The sequence below is a fragment of the Balaenoptera acutorostrata genome, chromosome 6 (genome assembly GCF_949987535.1).
Source record: "Balaenoptera acutorostrata chromosome 6, mBalAcu1.1, whole genome shotgun sequence".
In the NCBI taxonomy this organism is placed as follows: Eukaryota; Metazoa; Chordata; class Mammalia; order Artiodactyla; family Balaenopteridae; genus Balaenoptera; species Balaenoptera acutorostrata.
In genome coordinates this window covers 46,911,515-46,935,987 of record NC_080069.1, presented here as the reverse complement: position 1 = coordinate 46,935,987, position 24,473 = coordinate 46,911,515, and positions in this window count along the sequence as shown.

Here is a 24,473-nt window from a genome sequence, read left to right as displayed (position 1 = left end):
TTAAGAGGGTCACTCTGATCCTTCTCACTGTCTCTCTGAAAGCAAGAAACAAATCTTTCATGTGAAAGGTGCACTCCCTGCATCTGGAGGTAGAAGGACACTCTTATCACCAGAGACAGGGAATTTGGTGTGAGAAGCCTGTATGAACAAACCTTGTTATTCTTTAATTTACTACTCCAAGCCCAAATTCTACTTACATTCTTTCCTAATTGAGCATTCAAAACATAAGTTTCTTTGTCCTGTTAATTCCTCAGAGATTTATTGTTTCTTTATCTAAAGAATACAAAAGCTGCCTTCTTTGGCCACTTCCTAGATCCTACTTCTATGAGACCTCCTTGCACACAAATTAAAATTTATTTCTTTTTCTCGGGTTAATCTGTTTTGTGTCAGTTTTATTCCTTAGTTCATCCACAAGAATTCAAGAGAGGTAGATGGGGAAATTCCCCTTCCCAGACAACACTAAAAATCTGAAGATCATAAATCATGCATATTACTGATAAATTATAGTTTTCATTAACATAAAATAGATGTATTTAAACCATACAATGCTCCTTGTTTCCAATTCTATTTTCTTATAATAATATTGCTTACCTCACATTTTTTGCACCTGCCTACAATAACTTTGATCATTGCTGGAATTTTAACTCTCCCAATATATAAGGTAATTTCACAGCTTACTTTTATGATGACAATATTCAAGTTTGTTCATGTATTTAATTTTATGTGTTTGCTTATAATTATTTTTTTGTTTTTTAAAAATTTTTTTCCTTTCCTGTTTTGTTCAGTTTTGTTCAAATTTTCTTTATCTCTGTTTCCCTCTCATTATTAGTGAAATCCACATCCCATATTTTCTATCAATATCAATAATAAGTTAGGATAAATGACAACATATTTCTGAAATTCAAATTTGTGGATTTATCATGGTTTTGCTTACATCATCTTCAAAAATTTTGCCCTTCATGTTCATTATATTCTCTCCTGCAATTTCTAAATCTTACTGCTTTGAATTTTAAAGGATGTGGCTATTACATTTGCAGACTGGTGAGTGATTTTTTTTTTTTAAGAGAGTACAGGCAAGTCATTTGACGTGACAATGATTAATGAGAGTTCTAGGTGATTTAAAAAGATATATAAACCTTGCCTAAGTGGGTCAGTTGTGGCCTCTGAGCTCTTGGAAGGATTGACTAATTCCTGAATATGAGGCAATGTTTGCCATGTGAGCCAGAAGGACATTCTATGTAAAGGGAGCAGCATGTTCAAAGGCCTGGAATCATTAGACATTATAGCACACCAAAATTTAAGTATTGTAATTTGACATGGTTGGATCAATAAGTACACAGTGCAGAATCATAGAATGTACTACTCCTACTACTGCTACTACTCTACTACTGGCACTTTTCTAAGTTATTTATTCATATCATCATGTTTAATCATCACAACAATATTTTGAAGCCGTTACTATTATAATAAGCACTTTATATTACAGGAAACTGAAAAGACTTCTATAACTTATTCAATATATATATTTGTTCAGGGTCAAATGTTGTGGCCTTAAAATCTATTTAAGATGGTAACATTTTAAAAATACCTTAACTTTGGAAAGCTTCCCATAATAAAATTTATGAGATTACTTCTTAACTTATAATTTTATAATTTTCCTACAAAGGATTATTCATAACTGTAAATACACAGCACTATTTCAATGGTTAATTTTTATCTTTTCACAGATTTTTCACTTCTCTTTTAATCTGTATTCCCAGCAATAGTTTGGGCTTTCCACAATCCAACAGAACCCTACAGATCAAAAACTCGATAAGACCCTGCTTTGTCATAAACTAACACATTGCTAGGGAAGATGGATCAAGTAAAGTTTAAGTGACCTTGTTTCCTAAGTAGGGTAAAAATGACAAAAGATAAATAAAAGCAAGTAATCTATTCTAGGATGGTACTCTCCTGATTCTGAGAAATATGGGTCATGTCTCTGACTTCTATTTAAAGACACCCAATTTATGGGCTCTTAGGTGATATCAATATGAGTTTTAAAATAGAATAACATTTGCACTGTTCTTTACATTTGTTTTTAATCTACTCTGTTGCTTCAGAGGACAGAGAATTCATAGCTAGCATGTTGATAATTATCCTAACCAGAATGTTGGCCAAAGGTAAAATCTATCACTGGTTTTAATAGTAGATTAAATTGAGATTATCCACAGATCAAGACAATGCTTGGATAATCAACATTTTTGTTTAGAATGGTTGTAAACTCTGAGAGAACTTGTTTCAAAATTCTGAAGTTATGCAGGTATATTCGTGCAAGCAAGAGTTCGAATGTGCTTGATAGATAAGCCAGACATCGTATTTGGCCTGTGATGTTCTCAAAATTCTGTGGAATAAATATCATTATCCTCTGTTCACCAATGAGTATGATGAGTGATTTGCCCTCAGACAAAATTAATAAGCAGAGGTTACAATATTCAAACCAAGATTAAGCTTTTTGCACTTGAACTTAATACCATCCATTCATTCCTTGTGAAGGATTTCTCCTAAAGGTGATTTCCTTTATAAGAATACTAGTTATGCAAATTTTTTCCTCAAACTTTAAAGGCATATATATAGGTTAAGGATTTTTATTCCACTTCACCTCTATGTATTGAGCATTTACTATGGGCCAAAATTGTGATTTCTGGAGGTCAGAAATTGAGTAAGACACTGTCCTTGACCTTCTAAACAGCTCATACAACTCAATAACAAAAAACAAACAACACAATAACAAATGGGCACAAGACAGAAATAGACATTTTTTCCAAAGAAGACATACAGAAGGCCAATAGGCACATGAAAAGATGCTCAACATTGCTATTGATTAGAGAGATGTAAATCAAAACTACAATGAAGTATCATCTCACACCACTCAGAATAACCATCATTAAAAGGTCTACAAATATTAAATGCTGGAGAGGGTATGGAGAAAAACAAACCCTCCTATGCTGTTGGTGGGAATTTAATTGTTGCAGCCACTATGGAGAACAGTATGGAAGTTCCTTTACAAACACAAATTAGAGTTACCATATGATCCAGCAATCCCACTCCTGGGTATATATCCAGAGAAAACTCTACTTTGAAAAGATACATGCATCCCAATGCTCATAGCAGCACTATTTACAATAGCCAAGGCATGGAAGCAACCTAAATGTCCATCGACAGGTGAATGGATAAAGAAGATGTGGTATATATCAATACACACATACATACACACACACACACACACACACACACACACACACACACACAGTGGAATACTACTCAGCCATAAAAAATTGAAATAATGCCATTTGCAGCATCATGGGTGGAACTAGAGATTATCATACTAAGTGAAGTAAGTCAGACAGAGAAAAACATATGACATCGCTTATATATAGAATCTAAAATATGATACAAATGAACTTATTTACAAAACAGAAACAGACTCAGACTGAAAACAAACTTATGATTACCAAAGGGGAAAGTGAGGAAGGAATAAATTACGAATTTGGATTAGCAGATACAAACTACTATATATAAAATAGATAAGCAATAAATTCCTAACAAGGTATAACACAGGGAACTATATTCAATATCTTGTAATAAACTATAGTGGAAAAGAATGTGAAAAAGAATATATATATATGTATATATATATATATCTATATTTCTTTACTGTACACCAGAAACTAACACAACATTGTAAACCAACTATACATCAATTAAAAAAAACAAATTGCGTAAGACAAACACATAACCCCTTTTTATGAAACGGGTCACCTACTGGAGAAAATTGGAGAGATTAAACTAGTAAATTAATGAGTGTTACCAAAGACAATATTATGGTGGTGTATAGCTATATCTGTATTGTCTTCTCCTCATGTAAATGGGAAATACTTCTAAAGTTTTGAGGTGTCCATATATTAAATGTAGCTAAAATACCTTTAAATTTTAGTGTGTAATTAGGGCTGTTTTATAGTTCAAAATGCATTATGGCATGAGACACAAATGTGTGGCTGACCATTCTTTAATGATGCTTAAATAGGTTGTTTTATTATAATTATGACATTCTAACCCTTTCATTAGTTTTATTTTATAACTTGTGACTAAAAATAATTTCTACCATTTCCATAATATTATTTTGGTATATGAATGTCTCCTTTTCCTTTAACCATGTAACTAATGCTCTTATCACCACGTGGTAACCTTTACCTGAGTAAATATATCCAATTGGTAGTGTATAAAGATAACATTCTACTTGAATTGATTATTTTATAGTAAACTTGGATCACTTTCTTCTATCAGAAAAAGTTAGGTATGTGTCTTTCAAATTTTAAAAAGTAATGGTTCAACTGACACCCCGCATGCTTACAAAGAATTCTTCTCTGGCTTTCCTTCTTAAATAAATAAATATAATATAATATATATATATATATAATATAATATAATATAATATAATATAATATAATAGCTGCTATATGTGGTTCACAAGCCAGACTCACACCATTTTATCTCATCTTTATCATCACCCTGATATATAGGCAATAGCATTCCACTTTTACACATGAAGACACCCCCAACATCACATAGCTGGGAAGTGGCAAGATCAAAAGTCAAACCCAGGTTTGTCTTTACAAAGTTCAGGTTCTTAAGAACTACTTTGGAAGTCACAGGCATCAGAATCAGATGAACTAAAGTTATTAGACTGAGTCTCTCTGGAAATCTATGTCATTCTGGGTCTGATATCTGGGTTTCAGCATTTTAGGATTAGGAAAAATGTTGATCAAGTCAGCTCCCTCAGGGATGATTTGATAAAAATAAAACTCAGGAAGGACTTGTTTATAGAACAGAATGACAATTTATTATTTTACCCTGAAAATATTACTGTCAAGCTGGCTTCAATACTCATGTTTGGTTGTTTGTGTATTTTTTATGACAAATTCTATTTTAGGCTATAAAGTCTAAATCCTTCGAGAACTGTCTGTTAACTTGAGTGACTGGAAGAAACTGGCATAAAGATACTTGTGTCTTCGGTGCTTTTTTTGGTTGATGCTGATAACTGATATCTCCGAAGAAATATTTCTCTTAGCTAGCATTTTTACATGATTCTTAGCTAACTGTAGGGAACATTCCCTTTCTATTACTCCTTTCCTTCCAATATTCAAATTGAAAAAGATTTGCTCTCTATAATAAAATGATTGTCATTCTGTTTTACAGGTTTAAAAATACAATTTTCTCAGATCCTTGAAAGCAGCTCTACCCTACAGGGCCAGATAACCATTAACCAACTCATAGGGCTGATATATCATGCAGAATATCATTCTGTCCAGTATTTTAAAATGCAAACACATCTACAAGAACAGCATACCATTAGTCTGCACAAACTAGGGCATTCTTCCCTTATAGGCAGAGTAACAAACACAAATCTAAATCGTAAAGCTGCTGGATGTGCATCTAATACAAATAAAAGGTTTTAGCGAAATGTATTAAATATTTAGTGGCACCAGAATAAGGTAGCCTCTTTTGTCCTACACATTTGGAAAGACCTTAATAATGGGCTTAAATTTTAAAATACTCTGAACAGCCAGGGTTGGACACTGTCTGCCATTATTTCCTTTATTGAATTCCTTTTTCTTCTCTCCTAGGTAGACTACACTCTCCTTTTACTTCTGATTATTTTTTCATTTTTAAAGACTTTATATTATTTTCCAGTTAAAATTGGAACACTGTATCTGGTCATTTAAAAAGTTCCAAACTCTTTTCTGATTCACATTGTGATCATTTAAAGTTTAACTCTCAGAATGTGATATATTTATTTTATTTCCAAGGTCTTTCCAAGAAATTCTATGCAGTCTCCATGCACGGATACATGGAGGGCACCATTGCCTAGCATTCAGGTACACAGACACTATATCAGATTGCCTGGTTTCAAATCCTTATTACATCATTCATTAAGTGAACTTGGGTGTTGATTTTTCTGGACCTATGTTTCCTCATCCATAAAATGGGGGCAATATATTATAGCAGCAAGAAAAAGATCAGTTAAAGAGACATTAACAAAGAAATTATTTATATATGTATATTAGGGTTAAAAGAAAAATAAAGAAAACAAGGGATGATGAGGCACAAAAAATTAACCACAGAGCAAAGCTGTTAGCATCACTATGATTGAAGGGACAAGGGAGATAAATAGTGTAGCTGGAGACTGGTGAAAGGGGAACTATAATTTTGGGCCAGGTAGCAGAACCTGATTTCAAGGAAGGATACATCTAAGTAAGAGACACAATGACTAAGCAGGAACAGAGTTGGAAATAAAAACCCTGACAGCTCCCTCTTTTCTCCCCAAACCAAGCTGTTGCCATTGCCTTCTTTTGGTTATGGGACACAAAGAGAGGCAAAGAATGGATCAGGTGAAGGGGAGAAGAGAGCATAATCAACATACCCTGTATTCATAGCAACTTAAGAGATTAGTACGAGGAACAAATGGGTTACTGTATGTGAATTTGTTCATAAACTCTTCAGCTGAGGAGAGAAAGCAATCACAACGTTTTACGTGGGTGAGGGTGTCACGATAGAACTTCATAACACAGGAGGGAAATTGAGTAAGGGGAAATACTGATCCTTGGCAGCCCCTCAACAATGGGGTCTCTGTTCAATCATGGTGCATGCCTCCAATATCAATCCCTTTACAAGTCACATTTTGTTTCCTAGTGTAACAGTATTAGTAGAGGACAATTAAGCTGCTTGTGAACAAGACAGTAAGATCTAAAAGATTTATATATATACATATATCTCACATACATATGGAAGACAGTCCAAAGTGAGTCTGGATGTCCATCCCAAGTCTGGATATCTCTGCTCCCTCAGATCATTTAGGCCCTCAGATTCCTTCCATCTTATTTCTATGTCATCCCCTGAGGAATCATATTTGTTGGCATGGCTAAAGTTGTATCCTAGGTACCTCCATGTATTAGCTTCTAGAAAGGGGAAAGAGTGGGAGGAGTGTGTCCACTGTTTTAAAGTACTGGCATGGAAATGGTACTCATCACTTCTGTTCATATTCATTGCCAAAAACTGTATCACTTAATCTTACTGCCGCACCTAATGACAAGGGAGGCTAGGAACTATGTAGCGGATTAGGTATGTACCTAACTATTTTTCAAAATATTATTTACGAAACAAGGAATGAGAGGGCAAACAGCAGAAGCAAGAACTATAATCCTGCAGCTTGTGGAATGAAAACCACATTCACAGAAAGATATACAAAATGAAAAGTCAGAGGACGATGTACCAGATGAAGGAACAAGATAAAACCCCAGAAAAACAATTAAATGAAGTGGAGATAGGAACCTTCCAGAAAAAGAATTCAGAATAATGATAGAGAAGATGATCCAGGACCTAGGAAAAAGAATGGAGGTAAAGATTGACAAGATGCAAGAAGTGTTTAACAAACACCTAGAAGAGTTAAAGAACAAACAAACAGAGATGAACAATACAATAACTGAAATGAAAAATACACTAGAAGGAATCAATAGCAGAATAATTGAGGCAGAAGAACGGATAAGTGACCTGGAAGACAGAATGGTAGAAATCACTACTGCAGAAGAAAATAAAGAGAAAAGAATGAAAAGAAATGAAGACAGCCTAAGAGACTTCTGGGACAACATTAAACACACCAACATTCACATTACAGGGGTCCCAGAAGAAGCAGATAGAGAGAAAGGACCCGAGAAAATTTTTAAAGAGATTATAGTCAAAAACTTCCCTAGCATGGGAAAGGAAATACCACCCAAGTCCAGGAAGTGCAGAGAGTCCCAAGCAGGATAAACCCAAAGAGGAACACACCGAGACACATAATAATCAAATTAACAAAAATTAAAGACAAAGAAAAAATTTTTTAAAGCAACAAGGGAAAAACAACAAATAACATACAAGGGAACTCCCATAGGATTTTCTCAGCTGATTTCTCAGCAGAAACTCTACAAACCAGAAGGGAGTGGCATGACATATATAGAGTGATGAAAGGGAAGAACCTACAACCAAGATTACTCTACCTAGCAAGGACCTCATTCACATTTGACAGAGAAATCAGGAGCTTTACAGACAAGCAAAAGCTAAGAGAATTCAGCATCACCAAACCAGTTCTACAACAAATGTTAAAAGAACTTCTCTAGGCAGGAAACACAAGAGAAGAAAAATATCTACAATAACAAACCCAAAACAATTAAGAGAATGGTAATAGGAACATACATATTGATAACTACCTTAAATGTAAATGGATTAAATGCTCCAACTAAAAGACATAGACTGGCTGAATGGACACAAAAACAAGACCCGTAAATATACTGTCTACAAGAGACACACTTCAGACCTAGGGACACATTCAGACTGAAAGTGAGGGGATGGGAAAAGATATTCCATGCAAATGGAAATCAAAAGAAAGCTGGAGTAACAATACTCATATGAGATAAAATGGACTTTAAAATAAAGAATGTTACAAGAGACAAGAAAGGACACTACATAATGAATAAGGGATCAATTCAAGAAGAAGATATAACAGTTGTAAATATTTATGTACCCAACATAGGAGCACCTCAATACATAAGGCAAATGCTAACAGCCATAAAAGGGGAAATCGACAGTAACACAATAATAGTAGGGGACTTTAACACCCCACTTTCCACAAGAGACAGATCATCGAAAATGAAAATAAATAAGGAAACACAAGATTTAAAAGACACACTAGACCAGATAGACTTAATTGATATTTATAGGGCATTCCATCCAAAAACAAGAGAATACACTTTCTTCTCAAGCGCTCATGAAACATACTCCAGGTTAGATTGTATCTTGGGTCACAAATCAAGCCTCAGTAAATTTAAGAAAACTGAAATCATATCAAGCATCTTTTCCTACCACAACACTATGAGATTAGAAATAAATTACAGGGAATAAAACGTAATAAACACAAACACATGGAGGCTAAACAATACATTACTAAATAACAAAGAGATCAATGAAGAACCCAAAGAGGAAATCAAAAAATACCTAGAGACAAATGACATTGAACACATGATGATCCAAAACCTACGGGATGCAGCAAAAGCAGTTCTAAGAGGGAAATTTATAGCAATACAATCCTACCTCAAGAAACAAGAAAAATCTCAAATAAACAATCTAATCTTACACCTGAAGGAAGTAGAGAAAGAAGAACAAACAAAACCTAAAGTCAGCAGAAGGAAAGAAATCATAAATATCAGAGCAGAAATAAATGAAATAGAAACAAAGAAAACAATAGTGAAGATGAATAAAACTAAAACCTGGTTCTTTGGGAAGATAAACAAAATTGATAAACCTTTAGCCAGACTCATCAAGAAGGAGAAGACTCAAATCAATAAAATTAGAAATGAAAAAGGAGAACTTACAACGGATACCGCAGAAATACAAAGCACCCTAAGAGACTACTATGAGCAACTGTATGCCAATAAAATGGACAACCTGGAAGAAATGGACAAATTCTAAGAAAGGGATAACCTTCCAAGACTGAACCAGGAAGAAATAGAAAATATGAACAGACCAATCACAAGTAATGAAATTAAAATTGTGATTAAAAATCTTCCAGCAAACAAAAGTCCAGGACCAGATGGCTTCACAGGTGAGTTCTATCAAACATTTAGAGAAGAGCTAACACCCATCCTTCTCAAAATCTTCCCAAAAATTGCAGGGGAAGGAACACTCCCAAAATCATTCTATGAGGCCACCATCACCCTGATACCAAAACCAGACAAAGATACCACAAAAAAAGAAAATTACAAACCAATATCACTGATGAATATAGATGCAAAAATCCTCAACAAAATACTAGCAAACAGAATCCAACAACACATTAAAAGGATCATACACCACGATCAAGTGGGATTTATCCCGGGGATGCAAGGATTCTTCAATATACACAAATCAATCAATGTGATAAACCACATTAACAAACTGAAGAATAAAAACCATATGATCATCTCAATAGGTGCAGCACAAGCTTTTGACCAAATTCAACACCCATTTATGATAAAAAACTCTCCAGAAAGTGGGCATAGAGGGAACCTACCTCAACATAATAAAGGCCATATATAAAAAGCCTGCAGCAAACATCATCTCAATGGTGAAAAACTAAAAGCATTTCCTCTCAAATCAGGAACAAGACAAGGATGTTCAATCTCACCACTATTATTCAACATAGCTTTGGAAGTCCTAGTCACAGCAATCAGAGAAGAAACAGATATAAAAGGAAATCAAATTGGAAAAGAAGAAGTTAAATTGTCACTGTGTGTAGATGACATTGTACTATACATAGAGAATCCTAAAGATGCTACCAGACAACTACTAGAGCTAATCAATGATTTTGGTAAAGTTGCAGGATACAAAATTAATGTGCAGAAATCTATTGCATTCCTATACACTAACAATGAAAGATCAGAAAGAAATTAAGGAAACAATTCCATTCACCATTGCAACAAAAAGAATAAAATACCTAGGAATAAACCTACCTAAGGAGGTAAAAGACCTGTACTCAGAAAACTATAAGACACTGATGAAAGAAATCAAAGATAACACAAACGGATTGAGAGATATACCATGTCCTTGGATTGGAAGAATCAATATTGTGAAAATGACTATACTACCCAAAGCAATCTACAGTTTCAATGCAATCCCTATCAAATTACCAATGGCATTTTTTTTACAGAACTAGAACAAAAAATCTTAAAATTTGTATGGAGACACAAAAGACCCCGAATAGCCAAAGCAATCTTGAGGGAAAAAAACCGAGATGGAGGAATTAGACTTCCTGACTTCAGACTATACTGCAAAGCTACACTAAGCAAGAAAATATGGTACTGACACAGAAAACAGAAATACAGATCAATGGAAAAGGATAGAAAGCACAGAGATAAACCGATACACCTATAGTCAACTAATCTATGACAAAGGAGGCAAGGATATACAATGGACAAAAGACAGTCTCTTCAATAAGTGGTGCTGGGAAAACTGGACAGCTACATGTAAAAGAATGAAATTAGAACACTCCCTAACACCATACACAAAAATAAACTCCAAATGGATTGTATTTGGATGTAAGGATGGACACTATAAAACTGGATGTAAGGATGGACACTATAAAACTCTTAGAGGAAAACATAGGAAGAACACTCTTTGACACAAATCACAGCAAGATCTTTTTTGACCCACCTCCTAGAGTAATGGAAATAAAAGCAAAAATAAACAAATGGGACCTAATGAAACATAAAAGCTTTTGCACACCAAAGGAAACTATAAACAAGCCAAAAAGACAACCCTCAGAAAGGGAGAAAATATTTGCAAATGAATCAACAGACAAAGGATTAATCTCCAAAATATATAAACAGCTATTGTAGCTCAGTATTAAAGAAATAAACAACCCAATCAAAAAAAAAATGTGCAGAAGACCTAAATAGACATTTCTCATGAGAAGAGATACAGATGGTTGAGAAGCACATGAAAAGATGCTCAATATCACTAATTATTAGAGAAGTGCAAATCAAAACTACAATGAGGTATCATCTCACATGGGTTATCTCACTAATATGTATAAAACAGATAACTAATAAGAACCTGCTGTATACAAAAAAATAATTGAGTGAATGAATGATGATGTTTGACAGCCATGTCTCTGACATTACTTTTTTTCCTTGATGCTCTTTGAAGGAATAATTAATTCCATCTGAGATATGAGTTTACATACTTCAGTTTACTCAAAGAATGCATTTCACAATTTCTTAGATATGAATTATTTGGTTCAAGGTAATTAAACTAAATGGGATATAAAGGAGGAGTATGTTGAAAGTATGTAGGAAAGTATATTGAATGTATGTATAAGGATTTTATAGAACACCTCCCCAAAACAATAATTCCTCCTTTTTTCCCTCCCTTCTTCTTGATGACACTCTGCATTTTTTTCTTTTGTTCTTTTTGTATGTCATTTTCATTCTTTCTCTCTCTGAAGATTACTATCTGTGCTCCTCTTGAATGTATAGATTCCTGATGGGCTCACTTGGATCAATTTTCTATCCCAGTCCTCATCACTTGTGTCTGAGGCTAGTGCCATGTGGTCCACTACCTATTAATTAGTAATCATGGGAAAAACTCATATGATAAGATTATATGCTAGAGTTGGCTCACTGTCATACATCCTACAATAAATTAATTTATTACTGTACACCTAACTGGAGTCACATCTCTAAATGTTAATTTATTTAGAGGAAAATGTCATGGATATATCTTGTAAGAGTTAAATGAAGGAACTCAAATCAGTGCTATTAATTTAGAGAATAGAGATACCACTGTGGGTTTCCACGGACTTTGATGGCTTTGTGCAGGAGTATATACTATGGGGTACTTTTGGGAACAGGTTGAGATTTGAACAGGTGGAGAAAGGAGGAGAAGGTACTCAAAGGTTGGTGAATAGAACATGTATACACAGACACATAGTTGAAATAATTCTTATGCATAGAAAAACCTGATCCTGTTATAGCAAAACAGTTCACATCAGTAAATAATAAATGAATGATACAAATATTGAATTAAATATTTAATTCAACTCACATAAATACATTTTGCCTTGTAATATATTGATGCTTTCATAGATATTTTAAAACATCATCTTATATAATTCTCTAAACAGCTCTTGTAGTCTGTTTCATACTACTCTTATTTTTCATATGATGAAAGAAAAGTTCAGAGTGGTAAAAATAAATACCCAAAGTTAAGCAGCTACTGAGTGACAAAACAAAAATTTGAATTCCATTATTCTGACTCATTACAGTGGACAAAAGCGTTTATGTAACATCAAAAATCCTGTTTTACTTCTCTGGCTTGAATTTATTCATCAAATAGGTCTAAATGTTCTAGGAAGTCTGACTGGAATTTAGAGGGACATATTACATTCCAAAAGGCTTCTTCATGGTACATCTTGGTTATGTGGGCTATGGCAAGATATTTCATGACAGGTACTTGTCAAAATATTCAAAGAAGAGATCATCATTATGTTCAATACTATATACATATTTATGGAAATCTTCTCAAGTGCTCATGGAACATTCTCTAGGATAGATCATATCTTGGTTCACAAATCAAGCCTTGGTAAATTTAAGAAAATTGAAATCATATCAAGTATCTTTTTTGACCACAACACAGTGAGACTAGATATCAATTACAGGAAAAAATCTGTAAAAAATACAAACACATGGAGGCTAAACAATACACTACTAAATAACCAAGAGATCACTGAAGAAATCAAAGAGGAAATTTAAAAATACCTAGAAACAAATGACAATGAAAACATGATGACCCAAAACCTATGGGATGCAACAAAAGCCGTTCTAAGAGGGAAGCATATAGCAATACAATCCTACCTCAAGAAACAAGAAACATCTCAAATAAACAACCTAACCTTACACCTAAAGCAATTAGAGAAAGAAGAACAAAAAAACCCCAAAGTTAGCAGTGGGAAAGAAATCATAAAGATCAGACCAGAAATAAATGAAAAAGAAATGAAGGAAACAATGGCAAAGATGAACAAAACTAAAAGCTGGTTCTTTGAAAAGATAAAAAAATTTGATAAAGCATTAGCCAGAATCATCAAGAAAAAAAGGGAGAAGACTCAAATCAATAGAATTAGAAATGAAAACGGAAAGTAACAACTGACACTGTAGAAATACAAAGGATCATGAGAGATTACTACAAGCAACTGTATGCCAATAAAATGGACAACCCTGGAAGAAAAGGACAAATTCTTAGAAATACACAGCCTTCCAACATTAAACCAGGAAGAAACAGAAATATAAACAAACCAATCACAAGCACTGAAATGGAGACTGTGATTAAAAATCTTCCAACAAACAAAAGCACAGGACCAGATGGCTTCAGAGGTGAATTCTATCAAACATTTAGAGAAGAGCTAACATCTATCCTTCTCAAACTCTTCCAAAATATAGCAGAGGGAGGAACACCCCCAAACTCATTCTACAAGGCCAACATCACCCTTATACCAAAACCAGACAAAGATGTCACAAAGAAAGAAAACTACAGACCAATATCACTGATGAACATAGGTGCAAAAATCCTCAACAAAATACTAGCACACAGAATCCAACAGCACATTAAAAGGATCATACACCATGATAAAGTGGGGTATATCCCAGGAATGCACGGATTGTTCAATATACACAAATCAATGTGATACACCATATTAACAAACTGAAGGAGAAAAACCATATGATCATCCCAATAGATGCAGAAAAATCTTTCAACAAAATTCAACACCCATTTATCACAAAAACCCTACCAAAAGTAGGCATAGAGGGAACTTACCTCAACATAATAAAGGCCATATATGACAAACCCACAGCCAACATCATTCTCAATGGTGAAAAACTGAAACCATTTCCACTAATATCAGGAAAAGACAAGGTTGTCAACTCTCACCACTATTACTCAACATAGTTTTGGAAGTTTTATCCACAGCAATCAGAGAAGAAAAAGAAATAAACAGAATCTAAATTGGAAAAGAAGAAGTAAAGCTGTCGCTGTTTGCAGATGACATGATACTATACACAGAGAATCCTAAAGATACTACCAGAAACCTACTATAGCTTATCAACGAATTTGGTAAAGTAGCAGGTTACAAAATTAATGCACAGAAATCTCTTGCATTCCTATACACTAATGATGAAAAATCTGAAAGAGAAATTAAGGAAACACTCCCATTTACCACTGCAAGAAAAAGAATAAAATACCTAGGAATAAACCTATCTAAGGAGACAAAAGACCTGTATGCAGAAAACTGTAAGACACTGATGAAAGAAATGAAAGAGGATACAAACAGTTGGAGAGATATACCATGTTCTTGGATTGGAAGAATCAGCATTGTGAAAATGACTCTACTACCCAAAGCAATCTATAGATTCAATGCAATCCCAATCAAACTACCAATGGCATTTTTCACAGAACAAGAACAAAAAATTTCACAATTTCTATGGAAACACAAGAGACCCTGAATAGCCAAAACAATCTTGAGAAAGAAAAACGGAGCTGGAGGTATCAGGCTCTCAGACTTCAGACTACACTACAAAGCTACAGTAATCAAGACAGTATGGTACTGGCACAAAAAACAGAAATATAGATAAATGGAATAGGATAGAGAGCCCAGAGATAAACCCATGCACATATGGTCACCTTATTTTTGATAAAGGAGGCAAGAATATACAATGGAGAAAAGACAGCCTCTTCAATAAGTGGTGCTGGGAAAACGGGACAGCTACATGTAAAAGAAATAAATTACAACACTCCCTAACACCATACACAAAAATAAACTCAAAATGGATTAAAGATCTAAATGTAAGGCCAGACAGTATAAAACTCCTAGAGGAAAACATAGGCAGAACACTCTATGACATAAATCACAACAAGATACTTTTTGACCCAGCTCCTAGAGAAATAGAAATAAAAACAAAAATAAACAAGTGGGACGTAATGAAACTTAAAAGCTTTTGCACAGCAAAGGTAACCATAAACAAGACGATAAGACAACCCTCAGAATGGGAGAAAATATTTACATATGAAGCAACTGACAAAGGATTAATCTCCAAAATTTACAAGCAGCTCATGCAAATAAATATCAAAAAGACAAAAAACCCAATCCAAAAATGGGCAGAAGACCTAAATAGACATTTTTCCAAAGAAGATATACAGATTGTCAACAAACACATGAAAGAGTGCTCAACATCACTAATCATTAGAGAAATGCAAATCAAAACTACAATGAGGTACCACCTCACGCTACTCAGAATGGCCATCATTAAAAAATCTACAAACAATAAATACTGGAGAGGGTGTGGAGAAAAGGGAACCCTCTTTCACTGTTGGTGAGAATGTAAACTGATACAGCCACTATGGAGAACAGTATGGAGGTTCCTTAAAAAACTAAAAATAGAACTACCATATGACCCAGCAATCCCACTACTGGGAATATACCCTGAGAAAATCATAATTCAGAAAGAGTCATGTACCACAATGTTCATGGCAGCTCTATTTACAATAGCCAGGGTATGGAAGCAACCTAAGTGTCCATCAACAGATGGATGGATAAAGAAGACGTGGCACATATATACAATGGAATATTACTCAGCCATGAAAAGAAACGAAATTGAGGTACTTGTAGTGAGGTGGATGGACCTAGATTCTGTCATATAGAGTGAAGTAAGTCAGAAAGAGAAACACAAATACCATATGCTAACAGATATATATAGAACCAAAAAAAATAAAATAAAAGGTTCTGAAGAACCTAGGGACAGGACATGAATGAATATGCAGACGTGGAGAATGGACTTGAGGACACGGGGAGGGGGAAGGGTAAGCTGGGACGAAGTGAGAGAGTGACATGGACTAATAAATACTACCAAATTTAAAATAGATAGCTAGTGGCAAGCAGCTGCATAGCACAAGGGAGATCAACTCAGTGCTTTTTATCCACCTAGAGGGGTGGGATAGGGAGGGTTGGAGGGAGATGCAAGAGGAAGGAGATGTGGGGATATACGTTTATGTATAGCTGATTCCGTTTTTTATAAAGCAGAAACTAAGTCACCATTTTAAAGCAATTATACTCCAATAAAGATGTTAAAAAAAAAAAAAGAGAACATTATTCTTTCACTATTAAGTACAATGCTCAGTGCAGATTTTTCATAGATGTCATTTTCAGGTTTAGAAAAATCTTTTCTATTCTATGTCTTTTAAGAAGTTTTATCATGGTCAGTCTTTTATATTATCTGATCTTTTTCTGCATCTATTGGTGTATATGATCCATATTATATAATTGATGGTTTATATGATATACATATTAATCAATTCTGGGTGTTAAAAAAACTCACTGAATTTATTCATGGTGAGTAATTCTTTTAATATGTTGCTGGATTTTGGTGAAGACTGTCCACCTATATTAATAAAGGATGTTGGTTTGTAGGTTATCTTCCTTGTGATATTTGTAGCTGGCTTTGCTATAGGTTAATACTGACCTCCTAGAGTTGTGAAGTATTCTCTCCTCCTATATTATGTGGAAGATTTTGGTGAATATTGGTATTATTTCTTCTTTAAATGTCTATTATAATTTACTAATGAAGTCATCTGGGTCTCAAATTTTCTTGATGAAAAGATTTTTATTACAAATTTAATTTCTTCATTTGTTAGGTCTATTCAGATTTTATACTTCTTTAGTCAGTTTGGTAATATGAGACATATTGGGATTTGGTCACTTTATCTAAGTTACTGAGTTTATTGGCACAGTGTTTTGCTTATCATTTTCTTATCTTGTTTTTTAAAAATATTTTATTGGAGTATAGTTGATTTACAATGTTGTGTTAGTTTCAGGTGTACATCAAACTGAATTAGTTATACATATATATATACCCACTCTTTTTTTAGATTCTTTTCCCATATAGGCCATTACAGAATATTGAGTAGAGTTCCCTGTGCTATACAATAGGTCCTTATTAGTTATCTATTTTATATATAGTAGTGTGTATTCATTTCCTTATCTTATTGTAAGTATTACTTATAATACTTAGCACTAAGTGGGCAGTTCCATTGATTTTCTCTGTTTTTCTATTTTCTATTACAATAATTTTCATTCAAATATTATTATCTTCTTTCTGCTTCCTTCAATTTGATTGCCCTTATTCTTGTAGATCTTAAAGGTGAATTCTTACATTTGAGACTTTACTTCTTTTCTTATACAGGCTTTTAACCTATAAATTTCCTCTAAGTATCAATTTAGCCACATCACATAAAAGTTGGTATATTTTTATTTTCTTCCAAATCTTATTTTCTAATTTCTCTTATAAATTTTTGACTGATGACTTTGGAGATATTTAAATTTCTAAATGATAAAATTTAAAAGTTAAAATGTCTTCATTTCCAAACATTTGTGCATTTCTCAAATGTTCTTCTGTTGATTTCTAATAACCCTTTTTTTTGGTCAGAGAAACATGTATTCTATATTTTTAATACTATTAAATCTGTGAATACTTGCTTTATGGCCTAGCATGTGGTCTATCTTGGAGAATATTCCATAAGAACAGAATAGAATTCTGTACTTACTGGCCTCTGAAACCAAAAGAGCTTCTCTTAAGATCATTCACTGTGACTATTTTACTCTGTAAACCCAGAGTGTTTGTGGGGATAATCAAGACTGTAAAAAATTACTTCATAGCAGCTCATCAATTAGAGTTTAGTGATATAATTTTATAAGTAAAAACAAAATTATTAAAGCATTACTGTTTTTATATCAGCACCATGGCACCTGTTTGAATCATAATATTGGAAGGATCTCCTACTTGAAAGGATATTAGATTTTCTTATAAATTGAAGTTAATGACATCTAATTATATTACATCTAGAGTGAGCAAATTTTATGTATTCAATGGGCTAAAAAATTTTTCCAGGGAATAAAATTTACCACTAAATGTCTGTGAATTAAAATGGCATATTGCCTATATAGATTGCGCTTAGTATACAGATGAAAATATGGCCTGATAAATAGAAAATAAAACATCTTCCTAACCCAGAAAAAGCAAAATTATTTCAAGCAATATTGTGTATTCAGCTGTGTAGTATTGCCTGTGTTTAAAACCAATCCTCACCTCTAACAAGATATTTGAAAGTAAATAAGATAAGTAACTTATTAACATCTATATTGTCCTCAGTCAAATAGGAATTAGAATAGAACCTACTATATAAGACTTCTGTGAAATAAAATACAGATGTTCTAAACATTGTAAACTCCCCCCAAATTTGTTGATACCATTATTATTGTGATATACTATTTTAATATTACTATTGTGATATTATCTTCCCATCTTTAACTCTAGCAATAGAGGAATACATAAATAATCTGTTTGCAGACTCAAAATTATGGGATAAAAATTATTTAAGAGATATAACCATCTTCAAAGGGGATTTTAGTCACGTCTTTAGAATGAATTATGGAATCTAGCATCACAGTTAATCCCAATGGGAATGTATCTTCTTTTTTTAAAAATATTTATTTATTTGGTTGTGTTGGGTCTTAGTTGCAGCAGGCGGGCTCCTTAGTTGCGGCTCACAGGCAACTTAGTTGTGGCATGTGAACTCTTAGTTGTAGCATGCATGTGGTATCTAGTTCCCTGACCAGGGATCGAACCCAGGCCCCCTGCACTGGGAGCACGGAGTCTTATCCACTGCACCACCAGGGAAGTCCCTGTATCTTCTTTAATATATTTTCACTGTGACAGATATAAAGAGTGCTTCTCATTGGCCATCAGATAGATAAAAATTTAACTCTAGTTGTAGAATCTCCATAATGAATAAATAATCTTCTCTCTTAATTTCTTCAACCTTGAGACAAATTTCTAACTTTCAAGTTTATTGTGCTCAGGCAGTTAAAATGTTAGAAAACAAACCACTTGAGATACCAGCAGTGGCATTGAGAGATACAACATTGGTGTTGATCTTGTTTATTTTACTATTGATTTGACTCCAACACATGCATTTTACTTTAAATACTTTTTAAAAACTAAGCAAATGAAGCGAATGCTTATAGAAGTCATTTAGGTTTTAGTACTTAAAGCAGAAGTATTATTTTTAAAGTGGTATTTCCATTGCTATTTATTTGTCTTTAGCAATTTTGACTGTACCAAGGATATGATAAAATGGCCTATGATAGAAGGAATACATACATATCTTTAAAATGTCAAAGCACTTCAAACACTTCCTAAGTGTTTGATACTATGCTAAGCACAGGAAACACATTAATGAAAAACAGTGAAGTGGTGGTGGTGGGAAAAAAAAAAATCTTTTGAAGTCTTATACTTTCCATTTTGGAGTCCACCCATTTCATTAAAAGTTATCTGCTTTTCCTGTATATGTTAAAAAAAAGAAAAAAGAAAAAAAGAAAAACAGTGAAGAAGACTGATAAGTATTTACAGTGTAGTGTGACACAGTCAGGATGTGATAGGTTGAACAATGGCTCCCAAAGATACTCATGTCCTAATCATCATAACCTGTGAATGTCACATTATATAGCAAAAGATTTTGCAAATGCGACTAAGCATCTTGAAATGGGGAGATTTTCCTGTATTATCCATCTGGGTCCAATATAATCACAGGGGTTCCGTTAGGGAGGAGAAAATTTTTCTTCTACCCTTCTAAGTTCTTCTGGTTGGTCTAAATTAAATTGACATGAATTAAATTGACATAAGACAGAGTAACAGGAAAAAAAAAATCAAACAATTTAATAACATGTATACATGAGAGAGACCCAGGAAATATTTGTAACTTATCAAAATGGCCAAAACCCTTATCTTAAAAACCATCGTTAGCAAAAGAGAAAAGAGAACATTGGAGGTAATGGTTTGGGACTTCAAAGGGGGAGGAAGGCAATTCCCTAGGAGGTGGAAAAGCAAATGTTTGGCAAACAAGTGTTTGCTGGGCCTTGCAGAGGTAATGGGACACAGCATGATGGACTCTGATCTCTAGGTTCTGTTGAGTTTCCCCCACCAAACCTAGCCTATATTCTTTGCAGATATCTCAGGTGATAGCTTTATTTCAGGAACAGGCCCTCTAAAATCTTTTAGGCAGTTAGGGGAAAGACTGAAGTTTCTTTCTGAATCTTTGGGGTCTTGATTGTTTTCTACTCAAAATAATCTGCATGCCAAAGAGACATTCTGAAGTGGCAAATTTTTCTCCCCTACATCGCTAAAGAGAGGCCGACAGAAGGAGATTTTGCCCAGAAGAAGACCATGTGACTATTGAAGCAAGATGCCCTACTGCTGGCTTCCAATATTGGAGAAAGGGGACATGAACCAAGGACCATAAGAAATGCAGCTTTAAAAGCTGCAGAAGGGCAAGGGAACAAGCCCGTCCCCTAGAGCCTGCAGAGGGAGCCGGACTGCTGACACCTTGATTTCAACTCAGTGAAACTTGTTTTAAACTTCTGACCCCCAAAATTATATAAACGCATGTTATTTTAAGTCAATTTTGTATTACATTCTTATGACAGCCATAGGAAACTAATACACAAGGCTACAACATATTTTCGAATCCCTACTCCAATGCTCTTTCACTATACTTTAATAGGCTACTTCTCTTTTCCATTTAGACAAGGAAAGAAATGTAAAGGTGTTGGCCATCTGGCTCACCAAGAACTTTAAGTTTACACCAAGAACTTTGCTTTACAAAGTGCTAGCCATGCTACTGGCTCAGTTGACCTTCACAATCATAGGAAAGTGGCATAACACCGTGGGAAGGGAATTTGGAAACAGGAAGATCTATAAACACAGACTGTTCTATGAAACGACCATGCTACCTTGGTTGGCCTCTGATATATTTGTAAAACAAAGATAGTACCTATAATATCTCAGCACATTTTAGACTTTCAATAATCTATAGCTATATATAAGGTGGATGGGAAATTTGTTATTGACACACTCATTTAATGATTGGGGAATGTGGAGTTCAGAGACTAATCATTACATGGATAGTTGAGAGCAGAGCTGGGGCTAGAACTGAGGTCTCCTGATGAGAATTACAGAAAATCATCTGCCACTAATTTATGAGCTGAATTTTTAACTAAACTTAAGTACAAGAAAAAGATTCCTCTTCACAGATGAAACTTTCAAATACAAGTAAACATAAATAATATGAGTTTTATTTTCCAAATGAATTCTGAAACCATTAACAATCAGAGTTTATATTTTTAAAAGGCTCTTATTTTTAAGGAAAGAGTTCAGATGAAGGAACTTCATGCTAGATCACAATTCAAGGTGGAATCCACAGAAAGAGTAGTTATATAAAGGGCAGTGTTTATTCTGATTTAAAATGTGTATTTTTTTTATGGTAGGGCACATACACTGCTTTACTGAGTAAGACTGTTAACTTTAAACAATTAGATTTACCTTTATTTCAATTACTCCTTATTGATTAAAATATTTCATTAGCAAAAGGTGAGGGGTTATTGAACTTTAAGGGAACATTTTTTGTGTGTGTAATTTAGCTTTTGTGCAAGTAGTTTAGATGAACTTTCTGCTTTTCTCTTCTACTGGGTTGGTGTGAAGTCATTGATGCTGTGAGTTGTATTGATAAAATTCTGTGCAACACCAGCTTAATCTTTTCTTGTGTACTACACATCTCCAGTATAGGAATAATAATATTCATTCTGAAAAAGCTTTCAGTAATTGCCTCTTACCATGTAAAATTATATGTTCATATGCTTTTCATAAGTTTTAAGTAAAATACAAATATTGTCATATTAATATTTAAGTGTAACATATTAAGTTTGGGCATATTTTATTTAGGACACTTTTCAGGGTGAACTAATTTCGAATTACCTATTTTCATTTTTATTTCCTTAAAAAAATTGCATTTTAAAATAGAATGTATGCACACTGAAATTAAAAAAAAAAAGTTCACTGTGCTAATATTACCACCTCACATAATACTGGGTGCTTAGTAGGCACAAAATTTTTTTAAATGTTAAATTAAAACAAAACACTAAATCATTATTAATTTGTAATAAGAAATAGAGGAGGGGTTCATTGCTAGTCATTGCAAACTATACATTTATTATGTTTATTTCCTACTTTATCTGAATGATGAGTTGTAGAGCTTATCCTAAAGGGAAATTAAACACACAGAGTTGAAGCACTGAGACATGAACCAGCTTCAAATCATCTCACACATTAGTATATTTCCTCATGAAGTTCCACAGCAATTGTCAAAACATTTAAATTGTTTTCTTATTTTAATAGAGTTGTATACTTATTTGAACTAAACAGTTCTGCTTTAACATTTGCTGTCAATAGAAATTAAAGAATCTATTTGTATCTTTATATAATTTTTTTTTAAATATTAGGTTTTGCAGGTAATATAGTCAATCATTTTTTTCCATGCTGATTACAGATAGGGTGGCAGTGGGTGGAGTGGTTAAGAAAACTTATTTTAGAATCAGACTGTTGGGGTTCAAATCCAGGCTCAAATAGTTCCTAAATCTGAGTGAGCCTTCCAACTTGGAGAAGGAGGGTGAAATTTTTTATATGGCTTTAGCAGGAGGGAGTAAGCAGAATTCAGCTTGTTTCAGGATTAGTTGGTCGAGGTCACTTCTCAGGAGAGGGAGACATTTTTCTTGTCTATTTATAAGACATTGCTTGGGCATTTAAAATCTTATCATTAGGGAATAGAAGAAGATTTAGTGGCTAAGACATGCATGAGAGGATGGGGAGACATAGGCCACAAAAGAAAAATAGATACAAGGGACTACATCAAAATTAGAACTCCAGTACATCAAAGGACATAGCCAACAGAGTGAAAAGGCAAACTATGGAATGAGAGAAACACTTGCAAATCATTTGTCTGATAAGGGATTAATATCCAGAAAATATAAAGAACTCCTACAACTCAATAATAACAAACAACCTGGTTAAAAACTAGGCAAAGGGCTTGAATAGACATTTCTCCAAAAATATATACAAGTGACTAACAAGCACATAAAAACAAGCTCAACATCACTTGTCAGGAAAATGCAAACCATAACTACAATAAAATACCACCTTATACCTTTCAGGATAGCTACTATAAAAATAAAAAGCAGAACATAGGAAGTATTGGTGAGGAGGTGGAGAAATTGGAACTCTTGTGCACTGTTGGTGCGGATGTAAAATGATACAGCTGCTGTAGAAAACCGTATGATGGTTACTCAAAAAATTAGTGATAGAATTCCCATATGATGCAGCAATTCCACTTCGGGATATATACATTCCTACAAGAATTGAAAGCTGGATCTCAAAGAGATTTGTACGCCCATGTTCACAGCAGCATTATTCACAATAGCCAAAAGGTGGAGGCAAACCAAGTATTCATTTATGTATGAGAGGATAAATTAAAAGTGGTATATTACATGCAATGGAATATCATTCAGCCTTAAAAAAAGAAATTGACACATACTACAAGATGGATGAAACTTGAGGTTATTATGCTAATTGAATTAGCCAGTCACAAAAAGACAAATACTGTTTGATTCCACTCATATTACGCACCTAGAGCAGTCAAATTCATAGAGATAGAAAGTGGAATCATTATTGCCATGGACTATGGGGAGGAAGTATAGAGGAGTTGTTGTTTAACAGGTATAGAGTGTTAGTTTTTTAAGATGAAAAGGCTTCTGAAGATTAGTTGCACAACAGTGTGAATGTACCTAATACTACTGAACTGTACATTTCAAAATGATTGAGATGGTAAGCTTTTTGTTATGTGTATTTTACCACAATTAAAAAAAAAAAAGAGAGGGTGAGAGAAAAAAGAAAGTGTAGGTGGGGACCTTCAGTATCTCTCAAGGCACT